This window comes from Lissotriton vulgaris, chromosome 2_1, assembly GCF_964263255.1.
Source record: "Lissotriton vulgaris chromosome 2_1, aLisVul1.2, whole genome shotgun sequence".
Classification (NCBI taxonomy): Eukaryota; Metazoa; Chordata; class Amphibia; order Caudata; family Salamandridae; genus Lissotriton; species Lissotriton vulgaris.
In genome coordinates this window covers 720448204-720467172 of record NC_141687.1, presented here as the reverse complement: position 1 = coordinate 720467172, position 18969 = coordinate 720448204, and the positions used below count along the sequence as shown (strand labels likewise).

The window sequence follows — 18969 nt, the reverse complement described above, 5'->3', positions numbered from 1 at the left end:
AAAGATGAATTTGAGAAAAAAACGTGTTAAATATGAAAAAGTCTCAGCAAAAATTCCAAAAATGTATTTCATTCACATGCCGAACTACTTAATTTTAGTAGTACTAGTAGATCAGACTAAATCAATGCAGTCCGCAAGTGCCCTCCTGAAATTTGAATGGAGGCCCCCGTTGAAAACAGGCAAGCATGTATGTACAAGTTAATCAACAATGAAAGAAAGTAAGTAATATGGTGACCTGCACAGTTAACTTGCAGGCCACCTTCATTTGTAAAGACATTTTGCAAAAAACATGTTAAATATGAAAATGTCTCATCAAAAATTCCAAAAATGTATTTCATTCACAAGCTGAACTATTTAATTTTAGTAGTACTAGTACATCAGACTAAATCAGAGCAAGTTTTTTTGTAAGTAATAGCTTTCAAACATGATGTTACAAACATTCATGCTTCCACCCTACCTGACAATGGCAAAAGTGAACTTCATGCCCCAAGAATGAAAGGCAAATGTTTTGAGATAGCTATGTCTAAAATAAAACATTTTTTAAATGACACGAAGTTGCCATGAAGAAGGTATACTGCATTCCTCTTTCCTGTAAACACTTTCACTTTGAAGTCAGCCGAAAACAAAATAAACACCAGGCTCCCTCAAAGACACAGCTTGACATTTTACCTCGGTCTTTGAATGCCAAGCAAATGTGACGAGATAACAACAAGATTTTGAGGGCTGTTTATTGTAGAAAACGAGTTTGTGGAAGAATACTTCAAACACAGCTTTGGCATGGAAAGGTACGAACTCGAGCTGTGGCACCCTAAAACATATAAAGCCAGCAATCGGACAGCCAGAAAACATGAGTTACAAACCACAACGTCAATGGCAAGCAACAGGCAGAATGCATTTCCAGGTCAACTTTCTGAAACTCCCCAAGATGTCTTTCGCGTACCACACACCTGAGCAGTCTGCCAGACTGCAACTCTGTTCTCCAACGTTGGGGATGACATGGTCGATTGCGTGATTCTGTCGCTTTGCCTAGCCCAGCCTGCTGACACCATCTTCAGGCCTAAGACGCCGATAGAGGCTTCCCTCTCCCGCTGAGCTCCAAACTGCCTGGTCTGGGGGCTGGCCACAACACTAAGACTGCTGAGCTCTCTCTCTGCTTTAGCTGCATGTCTTTACTTTCCAGGATGGAGCTGGGGTGACGCTCACTTGTTCCTGCTCGCTCTTGCTCCTCTGCATTCCCCTGATAGCAGGTCTAGAACCTGCCATCTCATGGCACTCGATTTACCTAAAATGGCTGCTCCTTGAATACTTGTTCCCGGACTAAATCTTCAAACAGGGAAAGAGGCCCCCGCTCTGTCTTTCCTAGCATGTCCCCTGTCCCCTGCCTTTAAAGCCTCACATATCTCTGCTTCCACTATACATAGCAAGGGTACTACCCTGCTTCTCTGCTCTTGATCTGAAATAGCACATGTTCCAGCCTGACTAGGAAGGTTAATTTCTATGGCCTTCTTCTAATCCCACCCTATTAACTACCTTCACTAATGTGCCGGGGGACTCTCTTTACACATACCGGCTCCAGGAGGGGTCGGCACACTGCTCCCACCAAGCGCCACTGGGTTCCTGACGTTGTGGCCGCCCCCGCCGCTGTGCAGCGCCATCGCACGGCCGCGGAGCGGAGCGGACCACAACTCCCAGCGTGCCTAGCGGTATTGTCAACGCCCACTTCCGGTTCGAGCGCCAGGAGGCGCCACAAAAGGCAGCAGCACCCGGCGAGGTGCGGGGACTCTCTTTACACATACCGGCTCCAGGAGGGGTCGGCACACTGCTCCCACCAAGCGCCACTGGGTTCCTGACGTTGTGGCCGCCCCCGCCGCTGTGCAGCGCCATCGCACGGCCGCGGAGCGGAGCGGACCACAACTCCCAGCGTGCCTAGCGGTATTGTCAACGCCCACTTCCGGTTCGAGCGCCAGGAGGCGCCACAAAAGGCAGCAGCACCCGGCGAGGTGCGGGGACTCTCTTTACACATACCGGCTCCAGGAGGGGTCGGCACACTGCTCCCACCAAGCGCCACTGGGTTCCTGACGTTGTGGCCGCCCCCGCCGCTGTGCAGCGCCATCGCACGGCCGCGGAGCGGAGCGGACCACAACTCCCAGCGTGCCTAGCGGTATTGTCAACGCCCACTTCCGGTTCGAGCGCCAGGAGGCGCCACAAAAGGCAGCAGCACCCGGCGAGGTGCGGGGACTCTCTTTACACATACCGGCTCCAGGAGGGGTCGGCACACTGCTCCCACCAAGCGCCACTGGGTTCCTGACGTTGTGGCCGCCCCCGCCGCTGTGCAGCGCCATCGCACGGCCGCGGAGCGGAGCGGACCACAACTCCCAGCGTGCCTAGCGGTATTGTCAACGCCCACTTCCGGTTCGAGCGCCAGGAGGCGCCACAAAAGGCAGCAGCACCCGGCGAGGTGCGGGGACTCTCTTTACACATACCGGCTCCAGGAGGGGTCGGCACACTGCTCCCACCAAGCGCCACTGGGTTCCTGACGTTGTGGCCGCCCCCGCCGCTGTGCAGCGCCATCGCACGGCCGCGGAGCGGAGCGGACCACAACTCCCAGCGTGCCTAGCGGTATTGTCAACGCCCACTTCCGGTTCGAGCGCCAGGAGGCGCCACAAAAGGCAGCAGCACCCGGCGAGGTGCGGGGACTCTCTTTACACATACCGGCTCCAGGAGGGGTCGGCACACTGCTCCCACCAAGCGCCACTGGGTTCCTGACGTTGTGGCCGCCCCCGCCGCTGTGCAGCGCCATCGCACGGCCGCGGAGCGGAGCGGACCACAACTCCCAGCGTGCCTAGCGGTATTGTCAACGCCCACTTCCGGTTCGAGCGCCAGGAGGCGCCACAAAAGGCAGCAGCACCCGGCGAGGTGCGGGGACTCTCTTTACACATACCGGCTCCAGGAGGGGTCGGCACACTGCTCCCACCAAGCGCCACTGGGTTCCTGACGTTGTGGCCGCCCCCGCCGCTGTGCAGCGCCATCGCACGGCCGCGGAGCGGAGCGGACCACAACTCCCAGCGTGCCTAGCGGTATTGTCAACGCCCACTTCCGGTTCGAGCGCCAGGAGGCGCCACAAAAGGCAGCAGCACCCGGCGAGGTGCGGGGACTCTCTTTACACATACCGGCTCCAGGAGGGGTCGGCACACTGCTCCCACCAAGCGCCACTGGGTTCCTGACGTTGTGGCCGCCCCCGCCGCTGTGCAGCGCCATCGCACGGCCGCGGAGCGGAGCGGACCACAACTCCCAGCGTGCCTAGCGGTATTGTCAACGCCCACTTCCGGTTCGAGCGCCAGGAGGCGCCACAAAAGGCAGCAGCACCCGGCGAGGTGCGGGGACTCTCTTTACACATACCGGCTCCAGGAGGGGTCGGCACACTGCTCCCACCAAGCGCCACTGGGTTCCTGACGTTGTGGCCGCCCCCGCCGCTGTGCAGCGCCATCGCACGGCCGCGGAGCGGAGCGGACCACAACTCCCAGCGTGCCTAGCGGTATTGTCAACGCCCACTTCCGGTTCGAGCGCCAGGAGGCGCCACAAAAGGCAGCAGCACCCGGCGAGGTGCGGGGACTCTCTTTACACATACCGGCTCCAGGAGGGGTCGGCACACTGCTCCCACCAAGCGCCACTGGGTTCCTGACGTTGTGGCCGCCCCCGCCGCTGTGCAGCGCCATCGCACGGCCGCGGAGCGGAGCGGACCACAACTCCCAGCGTGCCTAGCGGTATTGTCAACGCCCACTTCCGGTTCGAGCGCCAGGAGGCGCCACAAAAGGCAGCAGCACCCGGCGAGGTGCGGGGACTCTCTTTACACATACCGGCTCCAGGAGGGGTCGGCACACTGCTCCCACCAAGCGCCACTGGGTTCCTGACGTTGTGGCCGCCCCCGCCGCTGTGCAGCGCCATCGCACGGCCGCGGAGCGGAGCGGACCACAACTCCCAGCGTGCCTAGCGGTATTGTCAACGCCCACTTCCGGTTCGAGCGCCAGGAGGCGCCACAAAAGGCAACAGCCCCCTCCGCCTCGCGGACGCGCGCGGACGGCGCCGGGCGGAGCCCGGGCAGAGGGCGGGCCGTCTGTGGCCGTCAGGGGACGAAGAGGGACGGGACGGGCCACCTCCATTCGTTCCGCTCACCAAAATGGGTAAGCGCAAATTACAGACCTCTGTTAATGGGGGTTCAGTCAAAGCTAAAGTACCACGCAAAGCTATTGCCTCAGAAAGTATTATGAACTACCTAACATCACAAGTGGGAAAACTGACCAAAGAGATCGCTGCTAAAGAACGCGAGCTGGGGCTAGAACAGATAATTCTGGACAGTCAATTGTCCCCCTCCGTAACCAGTCTCCCTGTTCCCTTGGACCCAGTAATAGTCATTGGAAATTTGCCTAACGCTGAAACACAAGGCCAAATAAACATCAATCTAGACGAGGGCCAAGACAATGACAATGACAATCAAGATACTTTACAACAAGAAGATAGCAGGACACTTGTACAAACCCCTCATGCACCAAAACGCACTAAACGTGTTATCCAAAGAACAAACACACAAGGATTACACCCACGGAGAAAGGTCAGACACCCATTAACTGACATTGAATCCTCTCTGAAAGAAATGGTTGAGGGAATACTTGTGGAAAAAGTTGAGGGGATACTAGTGCAGATCTCAAATGATATAATTGAAACTCTAAGGGATTGTGTAGCAGACATAATGGGGAAATGTGATAGGATTAACACTTTTCTGTCCTCTGGTCCTGGTAGGCCTTGCACATGCACATCAAATACTGCACCACAGTTACCATCCAATCCAAACACACAAATAAAATCTGTGACGAAAGAAACAGGAGAGCCAAACCCCTCAAGGCCATCTCCCCCGCCCCAAGTATCTGCGGGTAATACAAACTCCCAAACGACCACCGGCATAACCAGGGTACAACAGCCTAGTAATCCCCGTACCGCTGTAGCTACATCTAGAGCCCCTGCAATAGACACCTCTAACCCCCCAGGGCCCAAAACCCAACGCATAACACCACCCGTACACCTCCCCCCGGAAGCAACACCTTTTGTTGCTATCCTAGTGAACATACCAGTATTAAAAAATGGAGAATGTGAGACGGATATAGCTCAATTAAATAACATTAAGACGTGGTGTGATGCAAACTGTACTGGCCCCAATAATATATCAGAGTATATCCAAACAGGCAGAAGGGTTAAATGGGTGGGGTATACGCCCAAAAAATTTGCAGGGGACTGTATGATTGTAAATTTTAACAGTCCACATGAGGCCCAACGGTTATTTTGGGATGCCACGGAAGTGACGGAAGATGGGATCAGAGCACTACCGTTAGGATACTTTTACCCTCCTCCCACAAGGCACAAGCCCCAACCGGGAAGGGATCCACATCGAGCACAAGATAGACATACTCCGCCCCTGAGCACATGGGCCACACAGAAAACAAGCATGATGCCAAGAAATAGGGATAAACAGGGTGGTGAACGAAGAAATGACCTCATGTTAACAAATAGGTTTGCCGCACTTTCCAACTTAGAGGAAAATGACTGACTAACCTCCCTGGCCTGTATTACAATTCCATCACAATCCCCCTCCCAAATTGTTACCGACGAGGGCAATGCATCAACTACACCATTAGATCCTCCCCCCTCATCACCACATACCTGGCCAAACATTATGGGAAAAGATCGTATAGTGAAATTGATGAGTTGGAATATCGCTGGTCTACGCTCGAAGAGGAGCGATATAAGATGGTTGGATCAACTAAAAAAATGTGATGTGGTGGCCATGCAAGAGACGTGGGATATGGACTGTGATTTCTGGCTAGATGGATATACCTCCTACTTTGTAACAGCCCAGACATCAAGTTCAGGTCGAAATAAAGGGGGCCTGTTGTTTTTGATATCCGTAAATGTAAAAGGCACTGTAAAGGTTTTGGATTCCCCATCCTATAACTATTTAGTTCTTGAAGTTACAATGCCAAATAGACACAAATGTGTTTACATTAATTTTTATAACAGCATACAAGGCATATCACTAAATGTAAATACTAACTCTTTGATGGAGTTTTTAAAAAGATATAGGGAGAGTCAGACCACTTTTGTATATTTTTTCCTGATGGGAGATTTTAATACTCATTTATGCCAACAGAACTGTCATGTCATTGACGCAATTAACACTGACATGCCGCAATTACCACATTTTGAGCACTCAGAAAAGGGGCTGGCCCTAGAAGAACTTCTTTTAGAAAATGATCTACATGAACCAGAGTTCTGTGACAGAAAGGAAAGGGTCCCTACTTATAGTGCTAGGGATAGTAACACAATAATTGATTACATCTTCATTTCACCGGGCATGTTACAAAATGTTATGTTTTATAACGCTGTACAGACGACCTTCAGTGACCATAACCCGGTCATACTAGAAGTAGATGACAGTAATTTGTTTTTATTTTCAAATGCAAACAATTCTGATTTGATTACAGTAGGAACCACTGATTTGATTGTTAAGGATCAGGGGAGAAGGGTCAAATGGAGTGATATTATCCCTGAGGACTTTCTCCACTCTTTAAATCTTAAAATGGGCAAAGAAATCAATATTTGTACAGATCCTACTAGGCATGAGGGGAATATAATCCAGTCCTTTGAAAAAATTTGTTGCCAAGTAGCGGACGATCTCAAAACTACCACACAAAAGAAGGAGAAAAGGGTGATGGGATGGTTTGATAAAGAATGTTCCAAATCCCATAGGGAACTACACAAAGCCCTAAATAAGACCCCATGTGATAAACAGGAAGTGGCCAGTAAAAGGCAAGAGTATAAGGCTAATATCCAAAGACGAAAAAATGAAATTAAAAAAATGGCATGGGAAAACCTATACGATAAAGCCATCCTGAAGGACAGTGCCAAATTCTGGAAAATTGTAAATACCCCCTTATTTAATGGGATTGAAAATGCTCCGTTAGAGGTGAACATTGCGGAACGAGATTGGCTGGAACACTTCCAAAACATCTATGGTAGTAACATCACCACAGATCCCTCAGAGTCAATACTGCCAAAAACAGAAGAGGTTCTGGCCAGTTTCACCATTAAAGAGGTGCAGAAGGCAATAGAGGACACGGCAGGAAAGAAGGCTCCTGGCCCTGACGGCGTACCTGCCGATATGTTTAAATCAAATTCGGGCATGTGGGCCGTGGTACTCACTAATGTCTTCAATGTTATTAGCCTAGAGGGTACAAAAGCACCAGTTACTTGGTCGCAGTCTGTTATTATTCCCATCTTTAAGAAGGGTCAAAGGGGAGACCCCAGATGCTACAGACCCATTTCTTTGTTAGATTCTTCCTTTAAAATTTTGGGTAAAGTTATTTTGGAAAGAATTTCATCCTGGGCGACTAACGATAACATCCTGTGTGAAGCCCAGTATGGCTTTCGCGCCGGGAGAGGCACAGAGGATCAGTGTCTTAATTTACTTCTAACCCTGGGCAAATACACTGTAGCGTCAAAGGGTATGATGTATCTGGCTTTTATGGACTTGTCCACAGCCTTTGACCTAGTAAATAGGTCAAAGCTGTGGACAATACTCCTGGAACTGGGTTTGGATCAAGCTCTGGTGAACTTCTTGGCACAACTGCACAGTGATCTGAGAGCAACGGTACGCATGACACAAGAGGGAAAATGCACCGCCTTTTTTAAATCAGGAAGGGGGGTCCGCCAAGGGTGCATTTTGGCACCGATGCTCTTTTCACTCTATATTAATTCCCTGGGGAAGACCCTGGAAAGAGCATCTATTGATGTACCACGTATGGGTGACTCCTTAATGCCGGTCTTACTTTATGCCGACGATACGGTATTGCTGGCTAGAACCCCAAATGGTTTACAACGCCTTTTAAATTCCTTTGGGGCTTTCATGCAAGGTTTGGATCTAGCAGTTAATATCGAGAAATCCCACGTTATGGCTGTTGGCAGTCGCAAAAATGGTATGAAAACCCTTACCTGTAATGGTTCAGTGTTATCCAAAGTAAAAGTTTTTACCTACCTAGGTGTGGTGTTCGATGAAAATGGGTCATGGGCTCCACAAATTAAAAATAAGGCTGCGGCAGTAAAAAGATCGGCTGCCGCCATCCTAGGCTTTGCTAAAAGGTTGGGTGGTAAGCCACCTGAGGCTGTATTAGCAATTTATAAAGCTAAAACACTGTCAATTGCAAGGTATGGTGCCATGATATGGGGTTATAAAAATCTGGACCCCATACAAAGAGAAGAAAACATTTTTTTGCGATCTCTATTAGGACTCCCTAAATCCACCCCAGCCTTCCCCGTACACATGGAACTGGGGTTAGGGTACATTGAGGATTCTTTGACCCTGGCCCCTTTGCTGTCATGGATTAGGATTTGGCTTAATCCAGCTTTAATTTTAAACCATATGATTATTAGGGATTGCATGGGGAGAGAAAACGTGGGTAAGATCGGGTGGCTACAGTATATTAAAATTACAACAGAATATTTAGGCCGCTTGGAGTTATACACATACCCAGAGAACATTGTGAGAGAGGATATTGACTGGGTTAAGAAAAGCTATATAGAGAAAAAGGTTTCAGAGCGAGAGGCCATCGAAATTACAAAACCAACTGTTAGGGCCCACTATTTGACGATAGCTTCGCTATCTATGCAACCCTATTTAATGATTGTAAGTAAACCTTTTCATAGGTGGGTCCTTACTAAATTTCGTTTTAATCAAGCACATTTTCTGCTAGGTGACTTTGAAAAATGGTGCAAGCCCCATGAAAACGCTCCCTGCAAATGCGATTACTTTTCAGATCAGGACATATTGCATTTCTTGTTCTTCTGTCCCTTTTATAAAAATGGAAGAGAAAGATACATAAAACCAATTCTGAAAGGTTTCGTGCAGGTTAAACCAGCCCTATTGTACCTACAACTTATGGAAAGTTCAGTTGTAATGTACGGGGTGGCAAATTTTTTGACCATGTCTATCCGGTCAAAGCAAGCAAGATTAAAATCAAATCATTAATGTACCCTAAACTGCTTGTATACATTAAACTGCTTTATGGTATTTTTAGTCCTTAGTTTGTACCAAAATTTAGATCACGAACAGCACGTTTTGCACTTTACCCCAGGTAGCTAGTATCTCCTGTATATAAAAATTGTAAATATCTCTTCTGGTTTTGTACTGTATTTGTAATTCGATCACTGTTAATGGCCTACAAGATACTGTAAATATGTCTTGCAAAGATGATTTTTTACATGAATTTTTATGTGTATAATAACTTTTAACCTTTTTACTTGTTTTTAAACTTGTTTGTCTGTATGATTGAATATGGTTCTGTAGCATACTTTTATGATTTTAAAACAATCGAATAAAGTGTTTCTGACTGACTGATAATGTGCCGGCCATCTTGGAGCGTTATGGTCCGCTGATGACCCCTCCCTGTCTCACAAGACACATCCTCAGTAAGGTGGATGCTTGCGTCTCCCCTGAGAAGGCCTGCACTTCTTGGAATACCACTAAGTGGGGATCTCTTTGCGCTACTTCCTTGGGCTTTTCACCCACCCCCTCGGCTCTACGATTTAATCCTTGCTACTCAATCAGCAACTCAATAGACCAATATGAAGGCCATTGTGATTGTCTAGTTTCTGCTCTATCCCCTCCAGACCCATGACTGGGACTCACTGCACACAAATCAGGACTGTTAACACGTCGACCTCCGCACCGAATATGAGGCGTCCTTCTAAGATCACTTATTATCACCTTGCCGTTCACTCGAGTGCTCCACTCGAAACCTGTCCACTCAGGCCTCTCAACTAATCTTAGTGAGTAAATCTCTCTCTATCATGCCCTCCCTCACTCAGTGCAGACTGGACTCCAGACTAGAGAAGCTGGGTATGAATACATACACAATTATCCGCCTGTCCAGAAACGTGATTAAATCCCTGAAACATAGACTGCTCATAGCTAATCCAGAAACCCTTATCTCTGACCCCTATTTTTGTCTAAATAAAGGTGCTATTACTAGGGATCTGATCTTTCATACTAAAAGAAGAGTTCAGTGGAGAATGGCGTTCCAGTCTTTACTCAGAATCGCCTTGGCTAAGACTTTCCTCGTAGCCTAAGACTCTTGGCTGTGACGTCACCCACATTCAGAGTAAATGCTACCATATCCATCTACAACAATGGGACTATCGTAAGTCAAGCCCCTGATCGGAACCTGGGTATCTTTGACAACAGGTTTTCCACCATTAAAAAAAATCGCTGGACCAAAGTGACACTCTTAATCACTCTAGGGACGTCCTTCCCTTAACTTTGCCACTGAACCTCCATGATCTCTCTCTAATGAGCCACTATCACCTTTTGACTGCCCCACCTACCTTGAACAACATTCATAGGGCCCTGCCTACCTTGAACAACATTCATAGGGCCTTAGTTCCACCAAATTGTGGCTCCACAAACTCACCCACCGTCTCCCGACCACCCAGACTTGACCACCTTCATTCCTGTAATGCTGGAGCAAATGTTATCCTTAGCTCCGATCACCTCACCAACACTTCCCCCACTATCCTTCCTCCTGGCTCTCTCCTCAATAATTCCCTTTCTCCACAACTGGCTCACCCACTCTCCACCCAGAAGTCGGCTCTCCCTAACCTCATCAACAACAAGAAACCCCCCGCTCCCTTTCTAATCCTCAACTCTTTAACCTTTCCCCCTTCTACCCAAACTCCTTCCTCACCCCAATTCTAACTCACACTTGCTTTGTTCTCCTGACCAACAGAGACAGAAATTCTTCTCAAGAGACGACCCCCCTCCTCAACGTCCCCTTTCATGGGACACGCCTACCTCCACCCTAGTGAACAACCCTCCTCCTCCCCTCCCCAAGAGCTATGAACTACAATCTGGTCCTGCATCTAAGCTCAAGGAAATAAAGTGGGAGCTTCTAAAGCTCAAAACTGACATACAAAAACTCATTATCACCACCTTGGAGCTGGCCCTTGACTTCTCTTCCAACAAGACCTCGCAGGAGATCCGGCATATGATCCACCAGTACCCGAAACTACCATCTCCTTCCACTATGCTATCAAGTGACCTCAGGCAGAAACCCCCAGGTCCGAACTGGAATACCACTCCCTACCCCAACGCCCAATCTAGACCCGGCAGATCCAAAAATCATTTATCGGAACCTGATATTCTCTCCCTCCTCCGAGCTTACAACTCCTCTCTTTCAGTCATCCCAGTCCCTTCTGAAACCACTCAAATGTCCCCTATAAACTCTCCTGGAGCTACTAATCCCAAACAAGGCATTACAGAGGCTATACAATGCATCTACTCTAACCTACATAGACCTCCCAGACTCAACACTAATGCCATAAACATTAATAACCTCATGCAGATCCCCATTACACAGCCCTCTCTCACTGACCACAAATCACACCTGAAATGCATGTTACTTAACTGTAGATCAGCTGTGAAACATGCCACGGGCCTTGCCAATCTCATCCATGTTCAGGAACTATAACTCCTTATCCTCACCAAAACTTGTTTTACCGACTCCTCAGGTCCCATCCTTGACATTCTAGTCCTGCCGAGCCACAACATTATGAGAGTCGATCGAGTTAAGAGAAAGGGCTGTGGCATAGCCTGTCTCTACCACAACTCTCTCTCAGTAAAGAAGTTCCCTTCAGCAACTCTCTCATCCTGTGAATATTTATCCATAGACATTACTAGCAAACATAGAACCTTATGCAGCCTGCACATCTTTTACCACCCTCCAGGAGACAACCTCCGTCTGATTGAACAAACTATGGACACCATCACCTCCAACCATGGTCTTCACTGCCCCAGATCTTCCTTGGTGACGTCAATCTTCAATGGAATGACACGAATGATCAGGCGGTGAACGGACTCAAAAACGTCTAACTGACCTTAACCTGACTCAATTCTGTGACAGTCCTACGCACAACTTAGGCTAAACCCTTGATCGAATTATCTCCAATACCAACTCCATTCAGCTTGAATCTATTCTTCCCTGTGACTGGTCAGACCATCACTATATCCCCTTTCGTATCCTAGAAAGTTATAACTTCAAAAGATCACAACCATTAAAACAAAAACATTAGAAAAGATCGCTCCGAAATACAAACGTAAATGAGCTTATATATGTCGCTGCAATATCTCCCTACCGCCGCCTGCAAACATGTCCGACGTTCCCAACCTCACAGAGCACTACAACAACACAATGTTGACTGCCCTGAATGCAACTGCCCCCCTTCAATTAAAAAGAAAGCCCAACAAAGACTTCAAACCTTGGTTCAATGACAGCTTAAATGCTGACAGACGCAGCCTGAGACTAGCAGAGCGCTCTTGGTGATCCGCTCCATCCATTGGTCTCCTAAAAATGTTAAGACTAAAAAGAAGTAGATACAACAAACTCATCAGAGCGGCGAAAGCAACCTTCTTCAAATCCCAACTTGAAAAAGCCAAAAACCGCCCGAAAAGGCTGTTTGATTTGATTAAGCTACAATTCAATAACACTCCTATCAAATCTCCTCCCATCTCCTGCAACCTAGCCAAACTGCGATGCCTTTGCAGACTTCTTCCTTGAAAGATGCGAGCAAGATTGAATCTGACCTAAGGTCTGCCCTGATTGATCTATCACCCTCCAATGACTCCTCTTTACCCTCGCTCCCTCTTACTCTGCCCTGTCTGTCCCCTAAAAACAATGCTTCTTGGAGTCAATTCACACCCCTCAATGACAAATCCATCTTCAAGATTCTCTCGACCCTGAAACCTTCAAATCACTCGATGATCCCCTCCCCTCAACTTCTTTAAAGAAATTATAAGATCACTAGTCCCACTCTGGTCCAAAATCATCAATGCTTCTCTTCTTCAAGATCCCTGACTGCCTGAAGGTGGGGCTGGTTCTTCCTATTCTCAAAAAACCGACAGCTGACTCTGAAGACCTGAATAATTTTTGACCAATCACAAACATCCCTACTGTGGAAAAATCCCTTGAGAAATGTGTCCATGAACAACTGTTCAACCACATTGAGGAATTTCAACTTGATCAATTCCAATTGGTCTTCCGTCCCGGCCACATCACTGAAACAGCCATTACTCATATAATGGACGACGCTCTCACATTGCTTGAACAGAATGAATCTTGCCTATTAATACTACTCAACCTCTCGTCTGCGTTTGACACTGTCAAACCTGACAATCTACTTAAGCTTTTGGAATGTAGGATGGGGCTCTCAGGCACTGTACTAAAATGGTTTGCCTATTTTCTCAATAACAGTACGCAGAAAGTCAAACCAATCAAACTGTATCCAACTCCAGTCCTTGCACACTGGGGTGCCCCAAGGGTCCTCGCTCTCCCCCACACTCTTCAACCTTTTTTATTGAACCACTTACTGTAATCCTCAAAGCATCTAACATCCAATATCACATGTATGCGGATGACACCCAACTGTACATGAAAATCTCTTCCCCTGAAGATATCAAGATACTCAACGGAACCCTGCACAAAACCCTAAATTGGATAATTTCCAACCACCTTTAACTAACCACCCTTAAAACGGAATTCCTCCTCATTTCACCCACTAGGCAAACCCCCATTGTTGAGAAATATCTGAAAAACCTCTCGCTCCCAACTGCACACCACACATCATTACTTCCAAGAAATCACTGGGAATTGTGCTAGATAAGAACCTAAACATGCAAGACCACATCAGAGCATCTACCAAAGGAGCAAACTTCCAACTGAGCACCCTAAAAAAACTCAAACCCTACCTTCCCCATGATGACTTCAAATCTGCAGTGGAAGCACTAGCCATCTCAAGACTAGAATACGGCAATGCCACTCTATGCGGGCTACCGAAACTCAGATTAGTCCCCCTCAGAGCATCTCTGAATGCTGCAACTGGCTCATCACTGGTTCCAAGAAAACCAACCACATCTCTCCGGATCTCAAATCTCTCAACTGGCTTCCATTTGAGTCAAGGATTCAATTAAAAATTGCATGTATGACCCATAGAGCACTAGACTTCAACACTCTTCTATACCTGGCAAATACGCTCAAACTATCGGGTTGCTCCCATTCCTCAAGGAGCTCCAGTACCTTGCTGCTCAAGCCGAAGAATTTTAATAAAATTAATACCTACAATCGTACACACTCTGGTATTGCCGAGAGAATCTGGAACTCCCTCCCTGTGGAAACACAACTGATTCCTTCAACACTTGCCTTTAAAAGGGAAGTGAAAGCTCCACTGATGAGCACTGCGCTGAACTAGAAGCTTTTTTCCTTTTGTCTCCTATCTTGTTTAGCTAATTAATCTGCTACCTGGCAATTGCTACGGGCTCAATGTTGCCTTCTAATAGGTCATCGTGTGCCTGATGTATATATCTCTACTTTTCTCCCACAGCTATCTGCCTAGGTGTTCTGCAACTCATATGTAAAGCACTCTGATACCCACTTGGGTCCTGTTCGCGCATTACAAAACTTAAAATAAATAAATAAATATAACCTAAAAAGTAGCTCATGTTCCTTTCCGGAAGTGCTCCTAGAATTTGGGATTCGACTCCCCTTGAGATCCCCACAAACCCCTCTTTTGATGTCTGCAGTCCATTAAAAAATGACGTAGGCCTGAAAAACAAATATACTATATAGAGTATGTAAAAGGTCGATTGTTGGATTCTTTAGAAAAGAAATGTGTTTGTCAGCTACTGTAATTGTTTAAAGTTTCAGTATTTAATGCATTATGAAGCTCTAATCATGGTTTATGGTTTGGCTGATAAGGTTTTCAGAAACACCTTAAGCACAGAGACTATATTCTATCTAAATAGAAGAGATTTCTTTCAGTTCAGGTATATATTATTCTTAACCACATGGTTGTATTTATTTACACAGACCACTAACAGTCCTAACTTTCCTGGTGATAAAAAACGAAATGTTTAGCTGAAGAAGGGCAAGGCAGGAATACTAGGATTAGAGTTTGTCTAAAAGTTATGTGGTTGTTCCATGCTCTGATATACAGAGTGACCAAACTCCAGAGCCCAGGTGCTGCACAGCAGAAAGACTGACCACCTAAACTCCTAAACTACTTCCGGTGACAACCCCCAGTGATGTACTACTTGATGTACTACATTTCTAATTTAGCTAAATTTTCCTAGGCATAGAAAAATTACCCATTGAGGTTAGATACTCATTCTACAATGCACATCGATTTCTGAAGTATACAGGTTTCAATTACAGCAAAAAACGTTATGAATGATAACTTACACAAATGTTCTTAGATTTCTGACATGACGCCTCTGCCTGTCAAGTACTCTTATTCTCGCTTTATTTCATCGTTTGTAATACTGTCCAATCGTATTCCCTAATTACCACACAATGTAATAATTTATCACTCAAAAATATTTTTCATTTGTGATTTAAAAACATTTCTGATCAACAAATCCCACTACCAAGTTTTGCATAGTTATTGTGAAATATCAATGCAAAAAACGTTGCAATACATAGTATTCTATAATATAATCATTATTTAAAAAAAAATCAATCACAAACATATCTGGCACCTGTGCTGTTTACCACATGCATACTCCAGCTAATTGGTTCATCTGGAGGAAAGGGTAATTTGGGGGTCCTGGTGCAATAGTCACTATGGTAATTTATTTATACTAGCTGAAATATCCAGTTTCCTACCTTCTCATTCATGCTATAGTATTATAAAGCATCTCTTAGTATAAGGAGTGTGACAGGAGATATAAACAGGCAACCCTAACCTCTGAAATACCTAGAGGAATAGTTCCAATCAGAGAGAGGCTACTTGACTAAGCACACGGTTAAGCGCCATTTCCATGTTGCCACCTCTTAATTGGTAGTGGGCCATATTTGATGTTTTCATGGGCAAACTGGTGCCCCATAGTTGTTGACTCTGTAGGTGAGTCTTGTTGTATCCCCCGGAATGGACTATGCACACCCTTTGATAAGAGAGAACCTAGTAGTTGCTGAGACAATATGAAGAATGTAGTCATCAAAGGAGAACCTCATTTATCCAAGAATAGCCTGACCGGTACAGCAAATAAGCCTGGGTACTGGCTGATGGCTTCTGTGAGTCTCCATGTTCTCAGCTTCAGGGGGTGGCAATGCCATGCCATAGAGCTGTAAAGCACAGATATGGAACCTCGCATCTAGATCCTCAATGAGGTTGAGGAGTGATGTACTAAGTCATGGCCTAGCGGTGAATGAAGCAGCAGTTTCTAAGATTTCATTTGCATGTGCATTCACCATCTGTGAAACGGGCATGCACACAGATGCCCTAGGAGTCCCTACTTACACACCAAAGCAACATACAGTTAAAAGCTGTCTACGTGACAGTCTAGGTTTGAACACTGTGACTTGTTTAGCTGGCTGGTCTAGCACTGCCAAATGCCTGGCAAGTCAATCCAAGACTTACCCCAATCTCTAAAATAAGAGAGGGGGTGAGGCATAGGGAGGCTGAAACAGAAGATGAAAGGGGAAGGAAAGAAGAACGAGTTCTATAAACTTGTGGAGGCCTGATCCCGGTGATACAGAGGCACTGACGGGTAAAGTAGGCCATACACCGGCATTAGGCTATAGTATTCTCTCATAGTTGAGCAAGGCCCCTGTCTGCAGCATGGACACTGGAAAGAGAACCTATGACTTGGAGGTTCCTTTTTGGTACATCTGGATAGGGAGGACTGGGTGAGAGACAAGCAGCTGGTCTGGCCTAGCAAGGCGCCTACGCACAAAGGGGAAAAGGTTGAATATGAGACACATTTGATGCCCTGAGCACTACCAGCAAGGCGGGGGGAACTGATACACTGGGTGACTACTCTTAAACAGGAGACTCTCATAATGATGGAGCATGACTTGGGGTGGTGCCCCAATGCTTGGGCTTATCCTGTTGTACTTTGGAGGGGAAATTATAAGGCTTGGCATAACTAATGTAGATATTCCCCCTTGAGAAGTCTCCCCCCCACTGTCCTAAAGAAGCTGTGCCTGGGAGCAGCACAACCGCAGGCATTGGGATTTGGATTTACAAATCATGTAGTTGCTCCTTCTTCATTTGACAAGAACTTTCTACATGACTTTGATTAGGGATCAGAGAAATTGTCAAATGTCTGGAGAGCAGTGACCTCCATGTATAAGACTCCGCACCTACCCCCTGAACATACTGTAGGCAGCTTGCTATTGCTAATTGTTATAGCACAGCTGTACTAGGGGATGAAACTACAGGCACAGAGGTCTATATACAACTATCAAAAGAAGTAATGCAACAGGGAACTCCACACTACTTGCCATTTCTTGCATCAGGTAAGGACATAAATCAGTGCTTCCTAGAATGGGATAACACATCCTCCACAAAATCCTCTGCCATGGCTCGAGAGTCCTCTGCAGTGATGGACGGCCAGAGAAGAAGTAGCCACACATCTTCAGAACCGGGAAGAGTCAGATCACTGAGTCAAGGATCTTTCACCAATATGAAATATGATCAAAAGGAGTGACACTACCAGAAATCAAGGCAAGGGTTACTGGTACAAAGGCCTTCATAGCGCAACGGTATAAGCCATAACAGGAGGGATCGATGGAGATGCACTTGGGTCCAACCACACGTGGCCTTTGCCTTCTCTCACTCAGGTCAGTGGTGAAAATCCATTACAGGATCAGGAGTGAAATCCAAAAGAAAGGTGCATACCATTCCTATCTCTGTGCTGGGAACCCCAGAGTCTGCATATGAAGGACATTCAAGTATACAGAGAATAAGAGTGCCCTGAGTAATGTCCATTTTGGAATTGTATGAACAAACGAGGTACATGTGAATAACGATACCTAGAATATGTGCCGTCATTCCATGATACTTGGGTTTGTCACACTAATTTGTACAATGTGTTTCTTTGTTACTCTTAATTACAAAAGATATGTATGTCAGTAAAGCTGGAGTGGAATCTAGTCCAATGTTTGTCAAATTCACATTTATAGGATGATGTTTATACCACAGGAGAATGAAACAGATTAATGCATGCAACATTGTTCCCTTTCTTTCTCATTTGAATGGTAAACCAACCTATGTATGTTTTAATGTGTGCACATGTGAGAGAGAACCTTTTTGTGTATACATTTTTTATATATGTCTACATTGTTATCTAGTAGTGCACGGAATACATTCCCTTCCAATGCCTTATAAGGTTTTTATCTAGTTTTAACTCGCACATAAGCTATATAAAAGTTTAACAGCTCAAGAATTAAACAAGAAGAAGCAATCTGACATCCTGGTAACATTATTTAAAAATATGGCTTTAGATCTCAGCGTGGTATTTGGAGAGGATGTTTGTGTTCTTGTAGACTTGCTTAAACTGCATTTATATAAATTTGGATTAATGTAACATATGACCTACAAGATATTTGTAACAAAATCACAATTAGCTAAGAGAAGAAAATTGATGAATAGGCCGTGATGCCGTAGACAAATATGAGAAATCTGTTTCAGCCCCAAACATTAAGATAGAACACAGAACTCCAGATTTTCAGGTTCAAAGCTCAAGAGCTGCTAGGTCTGAGCAGTTTATCACATAATTCATAATATCTGGCTGCAAAATTAGCAACTACTAACGTTTTCAGATGGAACAAGCAAATATGAAGAGATCCTCACTTAATAATTGGTGTAAGAAAACGATTGGTCATTAAAAGTGGTCCTAAACTGAACAACAACTTTTTGTGACAAGTATTTTGATTTTGGATGTGACCTATATACTAACAGGTCACAATATTAACTCTACAGTCAATAGTGTGGCAGAACAACTTGCCAAATTAATATTAATTAAGGAGGTGGCTATTTTCAATCCCCTGTGATTTGCCGCAAATACTGGGATGGCGGCCTGTATCGCCTTGCCAA

The 18969-nt window shown here is 46.0% G+C and overlaps 1 protein-coding gene across 3 annotated transcripts in view; it reads right to left on the bottom strand.

Annotated features, from left to right (window-relative positions):
- DENND2B (DENN domain containing 2B) overlaps nt 1–18969 on the bottom strand; it is a 1017138-nt gene that overhangs the window by 436656 nt on the left and 561513 nt on the right. The gene's annotated exons all lie outside the window — the stretch shown is intronic.